The 20,108-nt window shown below is 42.6% G+C and overlaps 1 long non-coding RNA gene and 1 pseudogene across 1 annotated transcript; one reads left to right on the top strand and one right to left on the bottom strand.

Annotated features, from left to right (window-relative positions):
- Positions 1 to 1,172: 1,172 nt before the first annotated feature.
- LOC129632895 (ATP synthase subunit f, mitochondrial-like) lies at positions 1,173 to 6,373 on the top strand (annotated as a pseudogene).
- A 12-nt stretch (positions 6,374 to 6,385) lies between these two features.
- Positions 6,386 to 18,317, bottom strand: LOC129632896 (uncharacterized). The gene is made up of 4 exons (XR_008704738.1): positions 18,213 to 18,317; positions 17,059 to 17,186; positions 13,826 to 14,006; positions 6,386 to 6,869 (listed from the first exon to the last, which is right to left on the bottom strand). It is a non-coding gene; the product is annotated as an uncharacterized LOC129632896 (long non-coding RNA).
- Between the last annotated feature and the right edge of the window lie 1,791 nt (positions 18,318 to 20,108).

The raw sequence follows: 20,108 nt of genomic DNA, 5'->3' as shown, positions 1-20,108 counted from the left end.
ATGGACTGCAGCCCATCAGGCTACTCTGTCCATGGGATTCTCCAGGCAAGAGTACTGGAGTGGGGTGCCATTTGCTGTTCTAGGGGATCTCCCCGACCCAGGGACTGAACCCATGTCTCTTGTGTCTCCTGCACCAGCAGGTGGATTTTTTAACTACTAGGCCAATTAGAACAATAGGGAAGACTTATTTTGAGAATATTTCAAGAGAAGAGAGAAACTAAACTCCAGATACAGCAATGGCAACTGGGGATTTATGACCAATGAGCAGAATGAGGGGGTCAGTGGATGAAAAGTTACTAGGAGGAATTTCATCGAGGGTAGAAGGCCGTATATTGTGCAGCAGCAGCAGAAGGCTGTATATTGTCACCCTGCTTATTTAACTTATATGCAGAGTACATCATGAGAAACGCTGGGCTGGAAGAAGCACAAGCTGCAATCAAGACTGCCTGGAGAAATATCAGTCACCTCAGATATGCAGATGACACCACCCTTATGGCAGAAAGTGAAGAGGAACTAAAGAGCCTCTTGATGAAAGTGAAAGAGGAGAGTGAAAAAGTTGGCTTAAAGCTCAACATTCAGAAAATGAAGATCATGGCATCTGGTCCCATCACTACATGGGAAATAGATGGGGAAACATTGGAAACAGTGTCAGACTTTATTTTTTTGGGCTCCAAAATCACGGCAGATGGTGATTGCAGCCATGAAATTAAAAGACGTTTACTCCTTGGAAGAAAAGTTATGACCAACCTAGACAGCATATTGAAAAGCAGAGACATTACTTTGCCAACAGAGGTCCGTCTAGTCAAGGCTATGGTTTTTCCAGTGGTCATGTATGGATGTGAGAGTTGGACTGTGAAGAAAGCTGAGCACTGAAGAATTGATGCTTTTGAACTGTGATGTTGGAGAAGACTCTTGAGAGTCCCTTGGACTGCAAGAAGAGCCAACCAGTCCATTCTAAAGGAGATCAGTCCTGAGTGTTCTTTGGAAGGAATGATGCTAAAGCTGAAACTCCAGTACTTTGGCCACCTCATGAGAAGAGTTGACTCATTGGAAAAGACTCTGATGCTGGGAGGGATTGGGGGCAAGAGGAGAAGGGGATGACAGAGGATGAGATGGCTGGATGGCATCACTGACTCGATGGACGTGAGTCTGGGTGAACTCCAGGAGATGGTGATGGACAGGGAGGCCTGGTGTGCTGTGATTCATGGGGTCGCAAAGAGTCGGACATGACTGAGTGACTGAACTGAACTGAACTGAACTGAGAGGGACTCTTGATAAACTGGATTCTTGCTAAAGAAGGCCAAGGCAATTACCTATCAAGAGTGGGAGATTCTCACTAAACTGGCTTAGGAGGAACTGTGCCAAGACTGGGCCAGCAGGCCAAGGTCAAGGGCACAGGCCAAGGTCAAGTCAAGAAGAGGGTTGAAAGTAAATCAGCGGGTAAAATACGGACCAGCTTAAACTGATTTTGCTCCTGAAATAGGTTGATTGATTCATCAAACCTTGAGTTATTTTTGAGACAGCACTATATACGTGCTGGATGAGAACCCAGGTCTCCAGGATGAGCCCAGAACCAAGAATCTTCAGACTACAGAACTCAAAGAATAGAAATGCTTCTACCAGAGCCCTTTACGAAGTGAGAGGTCCTCCAATAGAGAAAATCTGGCTTCCAGAAGCACCAGTAGCATATAAGGACTGATATCAGACTAACCAATCAGCTTTCCAAGTTTGAAATTCCCCTAAACCTTACATTTTGCCTGAATCCTGGCTCAGAAACACAGATTTGAGCTGGGTTCCTTGCCTCCTTGTCAGCTGATCTTGAAATAAAACCTTTTCTAAAGCAAATGCCACGGCTTCTACATGCATCGGGAAGTAAGCTCGCGCTCAGTTACAGGAGGAGCTGACTAAGGTTTGTCAGGAAAGAAGTCTGTTAGAGGCTGAGCATAGCCAGGCTGAGCTAAGTTAACAAAACCCAGTGGGAGTCTGAATTTCTGTCAGGCTGAAGCAGCTGGCTAAGAGGAAGACTCATCCTCAGGTGAATATGAAGCACTGAACCAGGGGCTTGTATTGCTTAGCAGAAGTAGTTGATAATAATAAAATAGTACTAGCCATGGCTCTGATTGATTGTTTACTATGTGCCAGTAATGTTACACACATTTTTGGAAATCTTTAGAAAAACACTCAAAGATGATGTGATTATTCTAAATTTACAGGTGATGGAACAGGCTCAGAAAAAATGTTGTTCAAATCAAGAGCTGAATCCAGGTCAGAATGATTCTAAAACTCCAATTATTTCCACTATGGTATGAATCTTATACGTATAGTCATTTGAAGAGATAATGGATTTGTAAAGTGAATGAATAAGTGAACACATGAATTCTATTCAAGTCTAGAATAGGTTTCCTGATAAAAGGACTCATCTCTCTCAAATCTCGAGAACTGTATGAGCCTCTTATCCACACGGACTGCCCCTCTCCATCACTGTTTCACTGCCTCACCTTTCATAATGTTAAGAAAAAACAAGTGATTAAGATGCATAACAGGGAGGGTCAACTGGCCGCAAGCCTGGATTCTTGGTGGGCAGCCTAGCGCATGGAAACCCTGGAGATGGAGGAGGTCTGACGGCTACCACGCAGGCGTGGCCGTGTTGATATCCCGGGGTCACTAACTTGCCTTTGCCCAGTTTCCACTAAAGGCCACTGATCAAGGTGGTGAAAGGAGAAGAAGACTTGTGACTTAGGTGTGGAGAAGTATCGTGCCACAGCCTGCCATCCGTGGTGATGTCGTCTGTTCCCAGAAATGCACTGTTGATGTGAATACTCAAATGGCTGGAAATATTAACAGCTAATCCAAACCATCAGAATGGTTGGCTCCAACTCTAACAAAGAGGATAAACAAAATCTTTCTAAACTAGGGAATAGCTTTGGATTATTTTTCTTTGCTTTTCCAACTCATCAGAGATAAGCTTTCATCGCCAGAATGTTTTATTAATATTTTTCTAATTGGCTTTATTATTTTGTTATTTTGTTAATCAAGCTAATTACAAGCATAGCATCTTTATATCTGTATTACTGATTGGTTTCTTTCAACCATGTCGACATTTCAGCTGTTTTCGAACCAACTTTTTTCTTTCTTTCTTTTGATGAAATGGGTCATGTCTTATTGGCTTCTTTGAAGGTTGGCTGCCTTTTTAGGGACATTTTAATCATACTGATTGGTGCGCTTATGAAATGTATAGTGAGGACAGATTCATAGGAGGCTGGAGTGGAGAAGAAGGAAATAATTATCTTCCTAGTGTAAAATGTGTACTTGAAATGTTCTGTGTAAGCTGCCAACTATAAAAGGTCACGAAATAATGGTGTGAGCTATTCAGGAGAACACAGTTGTTTTGTGTCTGGTCTCAGCCTATGGATAGTGATGTTCTCATGAAAAATGCCTGGGGGTGCTCATCCTGGCAACTCTTACTTCTTGTGAGACCCCCATAGACATTTCCCCAACCGATGTTGGGTGTGGAATGGCCCTGCCCTTTTATAGTTGCACATTGTACCTCAGCAGCAACTGATTGCATTAGGGAACTTTGAAAAGACAAGTTTTATGATTCAGAAGTCCTGGAGGGTACAGGGCACACCTGGGGTCACACAGTGGGGTTGGGTGTGGGGCAGCGAAACCCAGGGCTTTACTGGGCTGGAAGGCGGAGTGCCTAGGGTTTCACAGCTTCACTTTATTGCTGAATTCCAAAGCTAGTGTGAGAATATAACCTAGTTCTTAGTATTATTTAGGGCTTCCCTGGTGGCTCAGTGGTAAAGAATCCACCTGCCAATGCAGGAGATGCGGGTTTGATCCCTGGGTTGGGAAGATCCCCTGGAGGAGGAAATGGCAGCCCACTCCAGTATTCTTACCTGGAAAATCCCATGGACAGAGGAGCCTGGCGGGCTACAGTCCATGAGGATGAAGAACAGTCGGACACAATTTAGCAACAACAAGTGGTATTATTTTAAACGAACACTTGCTGTAGTTGTATCTTGCTTCAAAGAAGCCATTACCCATTTCATCAAATCTAACCTAAGGTGTTTTGAGATTGATGGTTTCTCCATCCTGCTGGAATGCAGTCAATGGAATATTTCTTGTAACTACATCATGACATCACGGAGAAGGAAATGGCAACCCAATCCAGTACACTTGCCTGGAAAATCCCATGGACGGGGGAGCCTGGCGGGCTGCAGTCCATGGGGTCGCAAAGCGTCAGACAGGACTGAGTGACTTCACTTTCTTTCTTTACATCATGACTGCCACCTGGGGGACAATTGTTGTATGACACATTGGCTGCATCCTGTTTTCCCAGATGGATGCTAATTTTAGAGGTAAAAATGAGGGGGGCGGGGAGGAGTGTACTTTAAAATTGTTGAAACAGGATATATTTGCATAAAACATATTAGTGACTATTTTTTACATAAAATTTTCATATTAGATCCTTAAATAATGGCTCTGGTTTTTAAAAATATGGCTTAATTTATTAAACCCCAGTAGATGCACAATGTTGGTGAAATGTCACTACTGCACAAAGGAGGTGACAGCCGCCAGGACAGCCTCGCAGAAGCTGTGCTTATTGCCTGCTGCTGCCGCTGCTAAGTCACTTCAGGCGTGTCCGACTCTCTGCGACCCCACAGACGGCAGCCCACCAGGCTCCCCCGTCCCTGGGATTCTCCAGGGAAGAACACTGGAGTGGGTGCCTTTCACCTGTTGAGAGAAAAGGCTCTGACATCAGTACATGATTTAGTCCTGATCATCTTCCTTTTTTTTTTCTTTCTTTCTCTTTCCTTTCAGAAAATATAGATAGAAAGCTATTCACAGTTAACTTCTTCTCTTTCAAATATAACAGTTAATAGCAGACCTCATAAGATAGTTGTGGGTGCTTTTGGTCCCTCGGTGTGCCAAGGGACAGTCCTCAGTGCATTTCTACTGTGAACATACACACACGCTGGCTCCTGCAGGAGGTCTGGTTCCTTTACTGATTACTAGCTGTGTGAGTCTTGCACTTCTCTGGGTGTCCATTTCCTTGACTGTCTGATGGATACACTCACCCGTCCTCCCAGCTCTGAGGGACTCCTACGTGAAGCCAACGAGGCGATGTGCAGATGCATTTTGCTATCTATTAAAAGCTTTCTGCAAATGTATAATGAAAATGACTGAAAAAATTCTTGGAGAGTATTTTGGCAAGTGCCTGAGGTTGTAGAAACAAAACTTCTCAATTTAATTTTTTTTGACTTTTAAAATAATTTTGGAACAAAATCCAAGGGTTGGATCTAAGTCTGTGTGTGGTAAAGAACTTGGCCAACTTTCAGGTTTAAAAATGATGACAGAGGACTCCAAGATGGCGTCAGTCCTACCACTGAAGGAGAAGAAGCTCCTGGAAGTCGAACTAGGGGAGCTGCCAAGGTGGACACTGATGCGGGATTTCACCCCTTCAGGCATCGCTGGAGCATTTCAAAGAGGGTACTATCGGTATTACAACAAGTACGTGAACGAGAAGAGAGGCAGCATCGCGGGGCTCTCTCTGGTGCTGGCGGCCTACGCGGTTTCAGCTACTGCCGTTCTTACAAGGAGCGCAAACCAGAGCGGCTACGCAAGTGCCACTGAAGAGGGCGCACTCTGCATTCCTGACCATCACCTTTGCCAGGCACCCCTGAATCCTTTCAAATCCTGATGGAGAATTAACATCCAATAAACAATGACTGGTTAAAAAAAAAGATGACAAACTGTTGTCTTATGGGATGGCCATTCCATCCCATTCCAGTGGCATTCCAGTCCTGCTCAGTGGGCAGAGCACAGGTTGCGGAAAGCCCACCCAAGGGCAGCCACAACTATCTCCCGGGTGCACGCTTACGTGGCAGGCACGTGGGGACTCCCTGAGCATAAACGCCTTTCTTCAGGCAGCCAAACTTCGGAGCCCTCATGGTCTCCAAAATGAGCCCTTGAGGCTGTGGGAAGCTTGTGACTCAGGAGCCCAGTGGGGAGCAGACTTGGGGCCCCTCAAAGCAGGAGAACTCTTCCGGGGCTTCCTCACTTGGGGAGTCCTCTCTCCCTCTCCTCTTGATGGCCCCATATTGGAATAATCCTCCCCAGGTCCAGACTATTTGTCTGACAGAAGGATTATAAGTGTATGTGACCCTGGCACCGGGTGATGTAGAAAATCTGACCTCCGGGAACTGTGGGCTGCAAAAAATCTCCTTCGGTCATGATCATGGAAAGTCGTTTTTAGCAGCAATGAAAATCATGGCTGCTTTCTGTTATTTGGTAACTAGATTAGCCTATTTACCAATTTTAGGGCAAAAACTTAATTGGAGACAATATGTGCTTATGCATATAGTTAACTTTATTAAAATGTCTTTATAATGAAACTATTATATAATGTGTGTATATATGTGTGTGTGTCGTGTTCATACATCAATATAAGCATATCGACATTTATGGGAAGTTCTGATTATTGGAAGTGACTGGCAACGAATGTACCTGAGCCATTCTTGTGCAGAATCTTCAGTCCCTGGGAACCCCAAGGACCTGAGTATGACCCAGGCAGCTGATTTAACACCCACCAGCTTGGCTACTCAGGATTTACCTGCAGCTGCCCTCCAGGTAAAGTTGTCCAGGAGCCAGAGTTTGGAAAACCCCTACTGATACTTTAGGTGCCTTGAAGCCATTGGCTGAAACACAGAGAAGGTATCATTGGGTGGCTCTGGGATGTGACCCAAATGTTCTTGCTTTGCAGAGCCATTTTATTTATTTTTCAAAAAATTAGAAATGTCATCTTTTTTACGACTCAGATCTGAAGGCATTTCTTTTGCAGTGGAGAAAGGAGAGACTTCTGTCACCTGTAAGAGAAGGAACAGGCTTGACTATTCTGATGCACAGTAATTACTTGGGGTTACAGAACATACTGGAGTGAAGCGAGAGTTCTCTGAGGGACGGCTGAGCTGAGGCTCTGCCATCTTGCCTCATTAAAGGCTGCTCTGTGAATGCTGGTGAAAGAGAGGGAGAGGGAGGGAAGGAGGAAAGGAGGAAATTGGCAGAGTCCAAGCTTTTAGGAAGCAGGTGTCAGGTTCAACAAGAATCATTTAGTCCTACTAAAGATAATCTAGAAGGATCTTTTTGGGGAAAGTATCCTGTTTCTCAATATGTAGGAGTTCTAAGCCAAGCACAAATTGTGTCCTCTCCAGGCAGTTAGACTTGTCTGGACAGACGGATGAATTATAGGAGTCATGTTGTTCGGGGTGGAGACCCTTCTCTGGGAAGGTTAGTGGAGGAGGTTCAGACAGCGAGGGATAGAGAGAGAGCAGGCTAAATGTGCCTGATCCTGGCTCCTGGGCTGGTCCTCTGAAATCTGAAATCATACCCGAGTCTTAGAGAGAGGGGAGGGGTGGGGAAGGTGAGCAAATGCAATCAGGACTAAAGGAGCTGGGTTTGAGTTTTTTAAATTGAATTATAGTTGATTTACAATGTTGTTTTAGTTTCAGGTATACAGCTGAGTGATTCAGTTATACATCTATGTATATTCTTCTTCAGATTTTTTTCCATTGTAAGTTATTACACAGGATGTTGAATATAGTTCCCCATGCTGTATAGTAGGTCCTTGTTATTATTTTATATATAGTAGTTTGTATCTGTTAATCCCAAATTTCTAATTTATCCCTACCCCGCTACCCTCTCTGGTAACCATAAGTTTGTTTTCTATGTCTGTATATTTTAGTTTTGCATATAGATTAATTTGCATTACTTTTTAGATTCTGCATATAAGTGATATCATATGATATTTGTCTCTTTTTGACTTACTTCACTTAATATGATAATCTCTAGGCCCATCCATGTTGCCTCAAATGGCATTATTCCATTTTTTAAATGACTGAGAAATATTATATTGTACATGTATCAATTGCATCTTCTTTCTTGGTTGATCTGTTGATGGACATTTAGGTTGATCTGTTGATGGACATTTAGGTTGATCTGTTGATGGACATTTAGGTTGATCTGTTGATGGACATTCAGGTTGATCTGTTGATGGACATTCAGGTTGATCTGTTGCTGGACATTTAGGTTGATCTGTTGCTGGACATTTAGGTTGATCTGTTGATGGACATTCAGGTTGATCTGTTGATGGACATTCAGGTTGATCTGTTGCTGGACATTTAGGTTGATCTGTTGCTGGACATTTAGGTTGACCTGTTGCTGGACATTTAGGTTGCTTCCATGTCTTAGTCACCATAAATAGTGCTGCTGTGAACATGGGGTGTATGTATCTTTTTGAGTTAGAGTTCATCTTATCTGGATAAGATGCCCAGGAGTTGGATTGCTGGATCATATGGTAGCTCTATTTTTCAGTATTTTAATGAACCTCCATACTTTCTCCACAGGAGGCTGCACCAATTTACATTCCCATCAACAGTATAGGAAGGTTCTCTTTTCTCCATACCCTCTCCAGCACTGGTTATGTGTCAACTTTTTCATGATGGCTCTTCTGACTGTTATGAGGTTAGGGTTATCATGGTTTTGATTTGCATTTTTCTAATAATTGGGCTTCCTTGGTAGCTCAGCTGGTAAAGAATCTGCCTGCAATGCAGGAGATCCCGGTTCAAATCCTGGGTCAGGAAGATCCACTGGAGAAGGGAATGGCTACCCACTCCAGTATTCTGGCCTGAAGAATTTGTCCATGGGAGTGGCACTGAGTGACTTTCACTTTTCACTTTCTAATAATTAGCAATTGTGCCTTTTCATGTGCCTATTGGCTGGCTGTCTGTCTTCTTTGTATGTTTTCTAGACTGAGGTTTGTTTTTTTTTTTTTTAATTGCACTGTATAAGCTGTTTGCATGTTGTTGGTATGTAAGGAGCTGTTTTTGTGAAAAGTTTTTAGCGTTCATGTGGCAAAGTGGGACAGAGTCTGGGAGAGGGATTTTCTCCTTGTTTCCTTACACCTGTTAAAAAGTTTAGCATCAAAAATCAGCTGTGGTTAAACAGAAAAGGAATGGACTGAAAAGCCATCATTTCACAGAAATACCAGGAAGCTTGAAAGGCAGGCCGGTGGAAGGCCGGGATAAGGGGGACCAGGCATCTACAGGCCCGTAGCGCTGTCTTGCCAGTGAGGAAATGGCTGTGACACCTTGTACAGTATCTGCTTCTCCCAGAAACCGGACATTGCTGTGCTCACTGCTGCTGCTGCTACGGACTCCACTGTTCTTACTGCTTTGTGTCAACAGACACCAAATAAAAAATCTGGAGTGGGAGCATCTGATTGGTTAAACCTTCATCACATACTTGCATTTTAGCTGCAATGGAGGCTGGGTAAAGGAGTAGCTGGGCTTTCTGTCTTCTTTAAAGGGAAGTGATTTAAGACATTGTTTTAGGAGCGCACCGACTTCTGCTTTATTGATTATGCAAAGCCTTTGACTGTGTGAATGAGTGAGTGACTGTGTAGACCACAACAAACTGGAAAATTCTTCAAGAGATGGGAGTACCAGGCCACTTTACCTGCCTCCTGAGAAATCTATATGCAGATCAAGAAGCAACAGTTAGAACCAGACATGGAACAACAGACTGGTTCCAAATTGGGAAAGGAGTATGTCGAGGCTGTATATTGTCACCCTGCTTATTTAACTTATATGCAGAGTACATCATGTGAAATACCAGGTTGGATGAAGCACAAGCTGGAATCAAGATTGCAGGGAGAAATATCAATAACCAAAGATATGCAGATGATACCACCCTTATGGCAGAAAGTGAAGAGGAACTGAAGAGCCTCTTAATGAAAGTGAAAGAGGAGAGTGAAAAACCTGGTTTAAAACTCAGCATTCAGAAAACTAAGATCATGGCATCTGGTCCCATCCCGTCATGGCAAATAGATGGGGAGACAATGGAAACAGTGACAGACTATATTTTTTTGGGCTCCAAAATCACTGCAGATGGTGACTGCAGCCATGAAATTAAAAGACGCTTGCTCCTTGGAAGAAAAGCTATGACCAACCTAGACAGCATATTAAAAACCAAAGACGTTACTTTACCAACAAAAGTCTGTCTAGTCAAAGCTATGGTTTTTCCAGTGGTCATGTATGGATGTGAGAGTTGGACTATAAAGAAAGCTGAATGCTGAAGAATTGATGCTTTTGAACTGTGGTGTTGGAGAAGACTCTTGAGAGTCCTGTGGACAGCAAGGAGATGCAACCAGTCAATCCTAAAGGAAATCAGTCCTGAATGTTCATTAGAAGGACTGATGCTGAAACTCCAATACTTTGACCACCTGATGCAAAGAACTGACTCCTTAGAAAAGATCCTAATACTGGGATACCACTACACACTTATCTGAACCCATAGAGCATATAACACCAAAGGTGAACCCTAATATGGACCACGAACTTTGAGGGATTAAAATATGCCTCATATTTTAATCATCATTTGTAGCAAGGGTTCCACTCTGGCAGGGATATTGATAAGGGTGCATGTGAGGGAACAATGACATATGGGAAATCTCTGTATCTTCGCTTAATTTTGGGGTCAGCCTAAAACTGCCCTAAAAACTTAAGTTCTTAAAAATTAAAAAGCAGGGACTTTCCTGGTGGCACAGTGGATAAGAATCTGCCTGCCAGTGCAGGGGACACAATTTCAGTTCCTGGTCCAGGAAGATCCCACATGCTGTGGAGCTACTAAGCCCGTGCGCCACGACTACCGGCCCACGCTCTACAGCCTGTGAGTCCCGGCTGCCGAGTCCACGAGCCCCGGGGCCTGTGAGTCCCGGCTGCTGGGCCCACGAGCCCCGGAGCCTGTGCGCCACAGCAAGAGAAGCCACCACAGTGAGAGGCCTGGGCCCCGCAATGAAGAGTACCTCCACTCTCTGCGCAAAGCCTGCACAAAGCAAAGAAGAGCCGGCACAACCAAAAATAATTTTTTTAAAAACATTAAGAAATATTCCTTGGTATATACATTTCCTTAGTATATAAAGAACTTTTTACGTAAGAAAAAGGACAATAACCTAACAGAAAAGTAGGACAAATGAACACTTAAATACCAGTGGCTTAGCTTGTGAAAAGTTGTCCGATCTTGCTTGCAATTAAAGAATTGTAAATTAAAGTGGGAACAAGCTACCATTTAAAATCATTAGGATGAAGATTAAAAAGCTAGAAACCCTGGAGGGATGATGAACAGTCTTCACCTACTCAAAGATCATGAAGGTATTCTCCTACGTTTTCCTCCAAAGATTTGTATTTAGGTCTAGATCTATAATCCATCTCTAGGTAACTTTTCAGTAAGATGTGAGAGCTGAAATTTAATTTTTTCTCACAGTGATATTTAATGACCCAGGGCTGTCTATTGAAAAAAAATGTTTGCTCCACTGAGTCTCAGTGGTGTCTTTGTGTAAATTAATTGACACATATGTACACATCTGTTTCTAGATTCTCTATTCTGTTCCATGGGTTTATTTGCTTTGTCAACACCTGTCTTAATCACTGTACCTTTATAGTAAGTCTTGAGATTGGGTAATTTAATTCTTCTACATTGTTCTTCAAGTTTTGACCATCCATTTCCATATGCTGATATTAATCAAAGTGTGTGTCTTTAAAATAGTCGTAAGTGATTCTTGTTGGTTTCTTTAGTCCAGTCTCTCAACCAGAATGTTTGGAATTGTACATTGAAGGTTGAATTTAAGTCTACCAATGTGCTGTTTGTTTTCTATTTGTCCCACCTATTCTTTGTTCCCGTATTTTTCATTTCCTGCCCTTTTTGAATCAATCAAGTGTATTTTTTAAATTATCATTCCACTTTATCTTCTCTGTTAGCTTTTCAGTTCTGTATTATTCTTTTGCTTATCTACTGGTCAGGCCTCGTCAAAGTGAATTTCGTATATATTGTATTTGTTCCTCTTTCTCCTGGAGAAGCCAGTGCTTCTCCCCATTCAGCCCAGGTGCTCCACAAGATGCTGACTCTCAGCTGAATGGGTACGACTGGTGGGTACTAGGGTAAGCTCACTCTCCCTGACGAGTTCAGAAATAAGCATGTGCCCTAACTGCAGTGAATGAGGTTAAAGGAGAGGTTTCCTGGAAGCTTCTGGGGACGTTCTTCCTCACTCGGTTGGAAGGGGGTATGGGACACCTATTTTCTCCAATGGGCTAGGAAACCAGGAAGCATATAGTCCCTGTTACTGGAAGTCACACTGTGAGACCTAGGGCAACCAGACAGAGGATAAAGCTGGACTGCAGCCGGCAGAGTGCAGAGTCTGAAGAAATCTGGGTCTTACTTGACACACTGCTGAGCTACTCCAAACCAACCTTGCAGTGTGCCTAACTCTGGACTTCCTCCCATGTGAACAAACACACTCACTTGTTTATTTGAGCCATCTTAGGTGTATCTTTCTTTTTTTTAATTAACTTTTATCGGAGTACAGTTGCTTTACGATGTTGTGTTAGTTTCAATAGCACAGTGAATCAGCCACACACAGGCACATATCCTCTCCCGTTGGGACTTCCTTCCCACTGAGATCGCCACAGGGCATTAAGTATATTCTCATTGTGAGAATAAATACTCTCTGTGCTCTCGAGTATATTCTCACTGTGCTGTGTGCTCAGTCACCTCAGTTGTGTCTGACTCTTTGTGACTCCATGGACTGTAGCCCGCCAGGCTCCTCTGTCTGTGGGATTCTCCAGGGAAGAGTACTGGAGTGGGTTGCCATTTCCTTCTCCAGGGGATCTTCCTGACCCAGAGATCAAACTCAAGTCTCTTGCATTGAAGGTGGATTCTTTACCCACTGAGCTACCTGTGAAGCCCATAGTCTCATTAGTTACTGGTTTTATACATAGTATCAATAGTGTTGTCTTATTTTACAGCTAAAAGCATCCTAATAACAGACACAAGAAGTATACATTACTTTTATATTCAGAAAAATAATAAAGGTCAAGGTTTTAAAATGTCTAAGTACTAGAGATCTGACATTTGCTTCCTAAAGCCATAGAAAGAATTTTCTTCCCCCAGTTCATTCCTGCTAGACAATGGGTTTTGTTACCTACTAAATCATAGTGGTTTGTGGTTGGTTAATCTGTATAACATTGAGAGCCGCAAGGCACTGTAACCGTGACCCCAGCAGGCAGCACAAAGCTTGACGTTTGTGCTAAGCTGTAAGACAATAGTGGTTGATCTATTTGATTTGTCCCCAAGTAGGAGGCTATGTGGGAGAAGGAAATGGCAACCCACTCCAGTGTTCTTGCCTGGAGAATCCCAGGGACAGCAGAGCCTGGTGGGCTGCCGTCTATGGGGTCGCACAGAGTCGGACACAACTGAAGCAACTTAGCAGCAGCAGCAGCAGCAGGAGGAGGAGGCTACATGAAAGCTGACCAAGGACACTGTGCTCTCTTGGAGAGGGCCCCATAACATCTCATCAACGTAGGCAGGGCAGCATTATCTCTAAAAGAAGAACCATGCAACAGCACAGTGGTTTATTTTCTGAAGAGGGTGGTCAAGCCAAACTCTGGCTCGGTTGGGTAGATGGGCTCTTCTTTAAATACAGATTCTCTGGGAACTTCCCTGGTGGTTCAGTGGTTAAGACTCCACCTACCAATGCAGGGGGTGCGGGTTCAATCCCAGGTCAGGGAGCTAAGATCCCACTTCTTACGGACAAAAACCCAAAACATAAAACAGAAGCAATATTGTAACAAATTCAATAAAGACTTTAAAAATGGTCCACATCAAAAAAATCTTAAAAAAAAAAAAAATACTGACACCCTGTTCCTGACACAGATGAGGAGGCCTCTGAGAAAGGGACTCACTGAGGCAGAGGTGCATGCAGTTGACTTACTTCTTATTGACAGCCTCCTCGGAAGAGGAGCAAACACCAAAGCAGCAAGTAAGAGGAGAGAGTTTTCATACAGGCATGCATCAGGGAGGGGGGGTCACCTGGCCCTGTAGATGGACCCTGTGAGTTGGCATGGGCTTAGGAGGCCAGCGCTTCAGTCAATGCCTGTGTCTCCAGGGAAATCCTAGAACACAAAAATAACAAGATAAGCTCTTTGGTATTTCTGGATGCCAACTTCTGTCCTGGGTGTTCAGGACTCCTTTTTATCCAAAAGGTAAGCAAGATAAGTAAACAGTTACGAGGCATCAGATGTGGGCTCTGTCTTTCAGAAATGCAGGTTAACAAGTAATGTTGAGTCATAGTAACTAATAGCTTGCTGAATGACAAGGTGAATCACTCACAAAAGGTAAGATTAGGGTTTCAAAATTCTTTATTTTGTCACACAGGTTTAAAAGGGAACATGTTAATCTTTACCAAAAGATCAGAGCAGGTACCAACAGGCCAGAAAGGATAAGCTAGGTTTCTTTATAGACAAAGATGGCAATGTGAGAGGCAAATGTTAGGATGTGGTTTGAAATATACTGGTTCTACCAGCCAGGAGCTAATCTCCCTTAGAACAGTGGTTCTCAGCTTTGGCTGTACATTAGAATTACCTGGAAAGCTATATGTCCCTGTAAGGCATCCTAGACTGAAAAATCAGACTCTCTGGGGTTTGGAGTGGGGCAGACCTCAGTGTTTTCTAGACCTCTCTAGATGATTCATCATGGGAATTGAGAACCAGCTGCCCTTGGAATGGAGCTTTCTGCCATCACTCTAAGTTTCTGGGCTCTCTGCTTCCTCTCAGGATGTAGGAGTTTCTGTTGTATCAGTAGGCGCACTGATGCTTTGACATAGCGGAACAAGTGGCATATGGGAAACTCAGTAATAGACATATTCAAGACTTGAGGGGCTTCCCTGGTGGGATGAGAGGACGAGATGGCTGGATAGCATCACCAACTCAATGGATATGAGTTTGAGCAAACTCCAGGAGATGGTGAAGGACAGGGAAGCCTGGCGTGCTGCAGTCTGTGGGGTCGCAAAGAGTTGGACACGATGTAGTGACTCGAAAGCAACAACAAGCCTTGAACATACCTCAGTTAGTACATGACATTTTCTCATTGAGGCGTAGCTGATTTACAATGTTGTGTTAATTTCTGCTGTACATCAAAGTGATTCCGTTATACATATATACATTCTTTTCTATATTCTTCTCCAAGCGTCTCTCATATCCTCCTGCATTGGCAGGCAGGCTCTTTACCACCAGCACCACCTGGGAAGCCCCGTCATAGGATACTGAATATAATTTTCTTTGCTGTACAGTAGGGCCTGCTGTTTATCCGTCCTGTATATAATAGTTTGCATCTGCTAACCCCAACCTCCCAATCCTTCCCTCCCCCAGCTCCCTCCCCCTTGGCAAGCAGGGGTCTGATCTCTATGTTCCTGAGTCTGTTTCGTAGGTAGGTTCATTTGGGTCATATTTCAGATTCCACGTATAAGTGATATAATACGGTATTTTGTTCTCTTTCTGAATTACTTCACTGTGATAATCTCTAGTTGCATCCATGTTGCTGCAAATAGCATTATTTCATTATTTTTTTCTATTTGAGTAGTGTCCCATTGTCTATATGTACCACATCTTCTTTATCCATTCACCTGAGTACATGACATTTTGAACTTGTGTGGAATGAGGGGAGATGAGTTTCAGCAAAGCCACACTCGCCTGCTATGCAGTCACTGCATAAGATCTGCAGGGCAGGGCAGGGCCCTGGGTCTATGCTGGTCTCCACTGCATCCTTGGGGCCCAGCCCAAGTCAGCACAGAGCGTGGGCTTGATAACATGTGTTGAGGGGGATTGAATGGCTGTTTCAGGGGGACATTTCTTGTTTCAAACATTAAATCTTTTGGAGGAGAGATGGTGAACATAAAAATCACTGAGCACCAAGAAGCTATTTAAGATACTTTTCATAAATTGATTCTGGGATATGAATACATCTGACTATTCTCAGGGAATGTGAAGAAGGAAAATAACAGAAACATCTACAAGTTTAAGGCACTTCCTAGATTCATAAAGTAACATGAACAAATCTGAGTGGAGAACAATTTCACTGAGTTTATGAATAAACAATGAAATGCAGGGCAGACGTACCATATAGTACTCTGTTTCACAGAGAGGAAAACTCAGCAGGCAGTGAGTTTGGGATGGTCTAGTCTCAGTGTAATAATTACATATCCAACCATAGTTTCAACCCCAGAGCATAAGCTCACCACTGTTTCATGCTTCCCGTCATTGACATGATGGTAATGCAGGTCAAGCATGATTGTGCGTACCAGCTCCTATTATACAGCTCAGAAAAGGCTTCACTGTCTGAACAGGAAAATCTACACAACAGACCATAAACCTGTGAAGTTTACTTTCATCGGAAAACATTCACACGAATATCTGTGGTTTGCACTCCTCTGAAGTGATTGCATTTCCTGTCTAAAGGCATACCTAAAAAAGTTTCAATCACGTTACAATCCCATTCCATATCTTTATTGCTATTTTAAAACCAACCTATACATATTGTAAACGTTTCTAGGCAACAAAAAATGTAAACAGTTACTCTTGCCATCCTGGGTTTTATCAGTAGTATCCACTACAAGGGGTAAGGCGGTAAACCTTTGAAGCTCTTATTAGGTTTATAAACCTGAGAAGCACTGTCACAGAGAATATTTGAATATTAAAGAGAAAGGACACTTAAGGATTTTATAATAGTCAGAGTTTTGCCTACCCTTCATTCTATTTATTCTCTTTGCAACTATCATATTTGGAAACTATTTATCACACAGAAAATCACCTAATGGATAGAAATGCATTCAATGCCACCGACTGGAAATATAAATAGTGATATTGCAGGAAGCATGTAAAACATGTAAAAAGATAGCAGATTCATATGCAACCAGTTTGTTCTACCAAAATATATTATAGGTTTTAACTTTTGGTATGGATAAAGAAACATGAAATGATAATGAAATTATAGTTGTTTTTTTTATATCAGTCACTCATTGGCATTTTAGGAGAAAATTCTAAGCTACAAACTTTAAAAATCTTTATAGTTTAACGGTTAACACCCCCATTACATCTTCCATAAAAACAACCATTTTTCAAGCTATCGGCAATATTTTTTGAAAAGTTCAAGAATATTAACATGACTAACCTTTTTCACTGAGTTCTCTGGTTCACAGCTTCTTTCACCGTGGAGTGAATTAGTGATCGAGTCAGGAGGAGGATGTGAGAGGGGCGTTGCCACCAACGCTAGCAGGCTTACGTTACTTCACCTCTCAGCTGAGGACAGAAGAGACGGTGATGAGCTTAAAGCCGGGCTGGCTTTCACTGAGGTACTAAGAAGGGTCTGGCCACATGGCCTTCCTCAGGGCCACATGAGATGAAGGCCACCTGAGGATTGCCTAGAGAAATGTGGTTTGATTCACCATATACTGTTTATTCAAGGTCCCAGACTTAGTGAAGTTGCATGTTAATTTGGGTATTTCTGTCTGATAGAGAAGCAATTTCTTCTGTCATTTGGGAAAAGATCCCCCAGATAACAATTCCTGTCCCTGTTGAATGACTGTCAGACTTGTATATAACCCAGCAATCTTATCTTAGCGTTGTTACAAATGCCTGACTTCTCAAATGCTCTTGGAGTCAGTTTTCATATCTTACTGGTTTCCTCACTGAAACAGAGCAAGACCCTATGATCCTTGTCCCTCATGTCCTCTGCCTGCCTTTTGTCTGTGGGAAAACTTTAGCCAAAGAATAGGTTTAATCAGAGAAGTAAGAAAATGCAGAAACAAAGGAAAACCGTCCAAGAACACCAATAATACCAATACCAGGAAACCAAATAATAATAGTTTAGTCATTAAGCATAGTCAAGGACCTTTAGTTCCTTATCAAGAGCTATAAATAATATCCTGAGCCATATCCTGTGGGCTGTCTTAGATACTGGAACTCCCACAAAGTGGAAGAAGTTAACTACAGGATGACCAGACGATAGCCATGACATAATCTGCCACAATTCTGAGAATTTGCCTCAAGAAATTGGGAACAAACTGGCCTTGGTACTGAAGATTAATTGTACTTAAAACAACCAATATGATGCTGGTCAGACCACTCAGGACCAATTTCAAGATGACTGTCAGAGCTGACTGTACTGCCGATGTCTATAGCTCCCTCCATCTGCCTAGTAAAGCTCTTGCCCAGTTGTCCACTGGTTGTAGGAGGGGGAGATGGCCTTTGGACAGGTGTTCCCCACCCCACCCACCAGTTGCCAGCATCCAGAATGAGGCACACTTTCCTTTCCTCCAGCCTTACCTCTTTATTGGCTTTTGACTGGCAAGCAGCTGGATGCCTTACATCATCAGTTAGTAAGTTGAATTAAGTCTTTGTCACATGTTCATTTTATTCACATTAGAGAGTCATGTGACCTTTTGAAAGTTGTATCTGATCCGTTTTGAAGGTCATCCTCTGAGCTGGCTGAGAGGATTAACCCGATGGAGACAATCTATTTGTGGGCACATGTTTTCTTGGCTTTTGAAGTGAATCCTGGGTGACAACACAACTCTCTAGTTATTTTTTTCTTTTTCTACTGATACTACGTGCTTGGTTTATGTCTGGCTTGTACACCTTCAGTAAGTCAGTCTGAACAGAGAGCAGCAATGATGGGTGTTTGCTATTATGGTCTGACTACTTGGTGATCTCTAATGAAGACCTGTTCTCTGTTGGGTGAGAGATGACAGAGAATCCAGTTAGTAGTCTTCTTCCTTGTTTTTGCTTTTAAACAAATCTGTTTGTCTATTTGCAACCTTAAATCAATTAAGAATTACGTGCTCAATGTAAGAAAAGTCACCCTAAGTTTTTGTGTTTCTGATTCACTTCTAATCTGTAGCTAATGTGCAAAGATAGAAGTTTTCCCTCTGTGTGTCTGCATGTCTATAATGGATAAATTAAACAAAAATAAATTTAAAAATATAATTAAGAAAGCCCTTCACCTCTCATTGTGTAATAGAAATATTTTCCTAACACAGTTCAGTTCAGTCACTCAGTCGTGTCCGACTCTTTGTGACCCCATGAATCGCAGCACGCCAGGCCTCCCTGTCCATCACCAGTTCCCGGAGTTCACTGAGACTCACATCCATCGAGTCAGTGATGCCATCCAGCCATCTCATCCTCTATTGTCCCCTTCTCCTCCTGCCCCCAATCCCTCCCAGCATCAGAGTCTTTTCCAATGAGTCAACTTGTCGCATGAGGTGGCCAAAGTACTGGAGTTTCAGCTTTAGCATCATTCCTTCCAAAGAAATCCCAGGGCTGATCTCCTTCAGAAAAAAGTGATATTATGATGTCTCTTAAAGGAGCACTGTTATGATTAGTTTTTAAACATAGTCACTTATATGAGTCAAATATTCCTTCAAAACTCAGAAGACAAAGAAAACTGAACTTCCTCTAGTATTTTGTATGCTAGAATTTTAAGAAAAATATTTTTCTTACAGAAATTGCTAGCTTGGAAACATTTTAAAGATTCTGGTTTATATAACAACAGTCCATTTCCAGCATTACCTGGAATCTTGTTAGAACTTGAAATTCTTGAGTCCCAACCCAGACTGACTGAGTCAGAAACTCTGTGGGTGGGACCCAGAAATATGTATTTTAACAAGCCATTAGATGGTTCTTTTCATACTGTTCATGGGGTTCTCAAGGCAAGAATACTGAAGTGGTTTGCCATTCCCTTCTCCAAACTACCTTCTCCAAACTACCTCACAATTGCACTCATCTCACACGCTAGCAAAATAATGCTCAAAATTCTCCAAACCAGGCTTCAACAGTATGTGAACCATGAAATTCCAGATATTCAAACTGGATTTAGAAAAGGCAGAAGAACCAGAGATCAAATTGCCAGCATCCATTGGATAATCAAAAAAGCAAGAGAATTCCAAAAAAAATCTGCTTTATTGACTATGCCAAAGCCTTTCACTGTGTGGATCACAACAGTCTGTGGAAAATTCTTCAAGAGATGGGAATACCAGACCACCTGACCTGCCTCCTGAGAAATCTGTATGCAGATCAAGAATCAATAGCTAGAACTGGACATGGAACAACAGACTGGTTCCAAATCAGGAAAGGGGTATGTCAAGGCTGTATATTGTCACCCTGCTTATTTAACTTATATACAGAACACATTATGCGAAATGCTGGGCTAGATGAAGCACAAGC

This window comes from Bubalus kerabau, chromosome 18, assembly GCF_029407905.1.
Source record: "Bubalus kerabau isolate K-KA32 ecotype Philippines breed swamp buffalo chromosome 18, PCC_UOA_SB_1v2, whole genome shotgun sequence".
In the NCBI taxonomy this organism is placed as follows: domain Eukaryota; kingdom Metazoa; phylum Chordata; class Mammalia; order Artiodactyla; family Bovidae; genus Bubalus; species Bubalus kerabau.
Note: the sequence above shows the minus strand (reverse complement) of the source record. Positions and strands in the feature narration are given on the sequence as shown.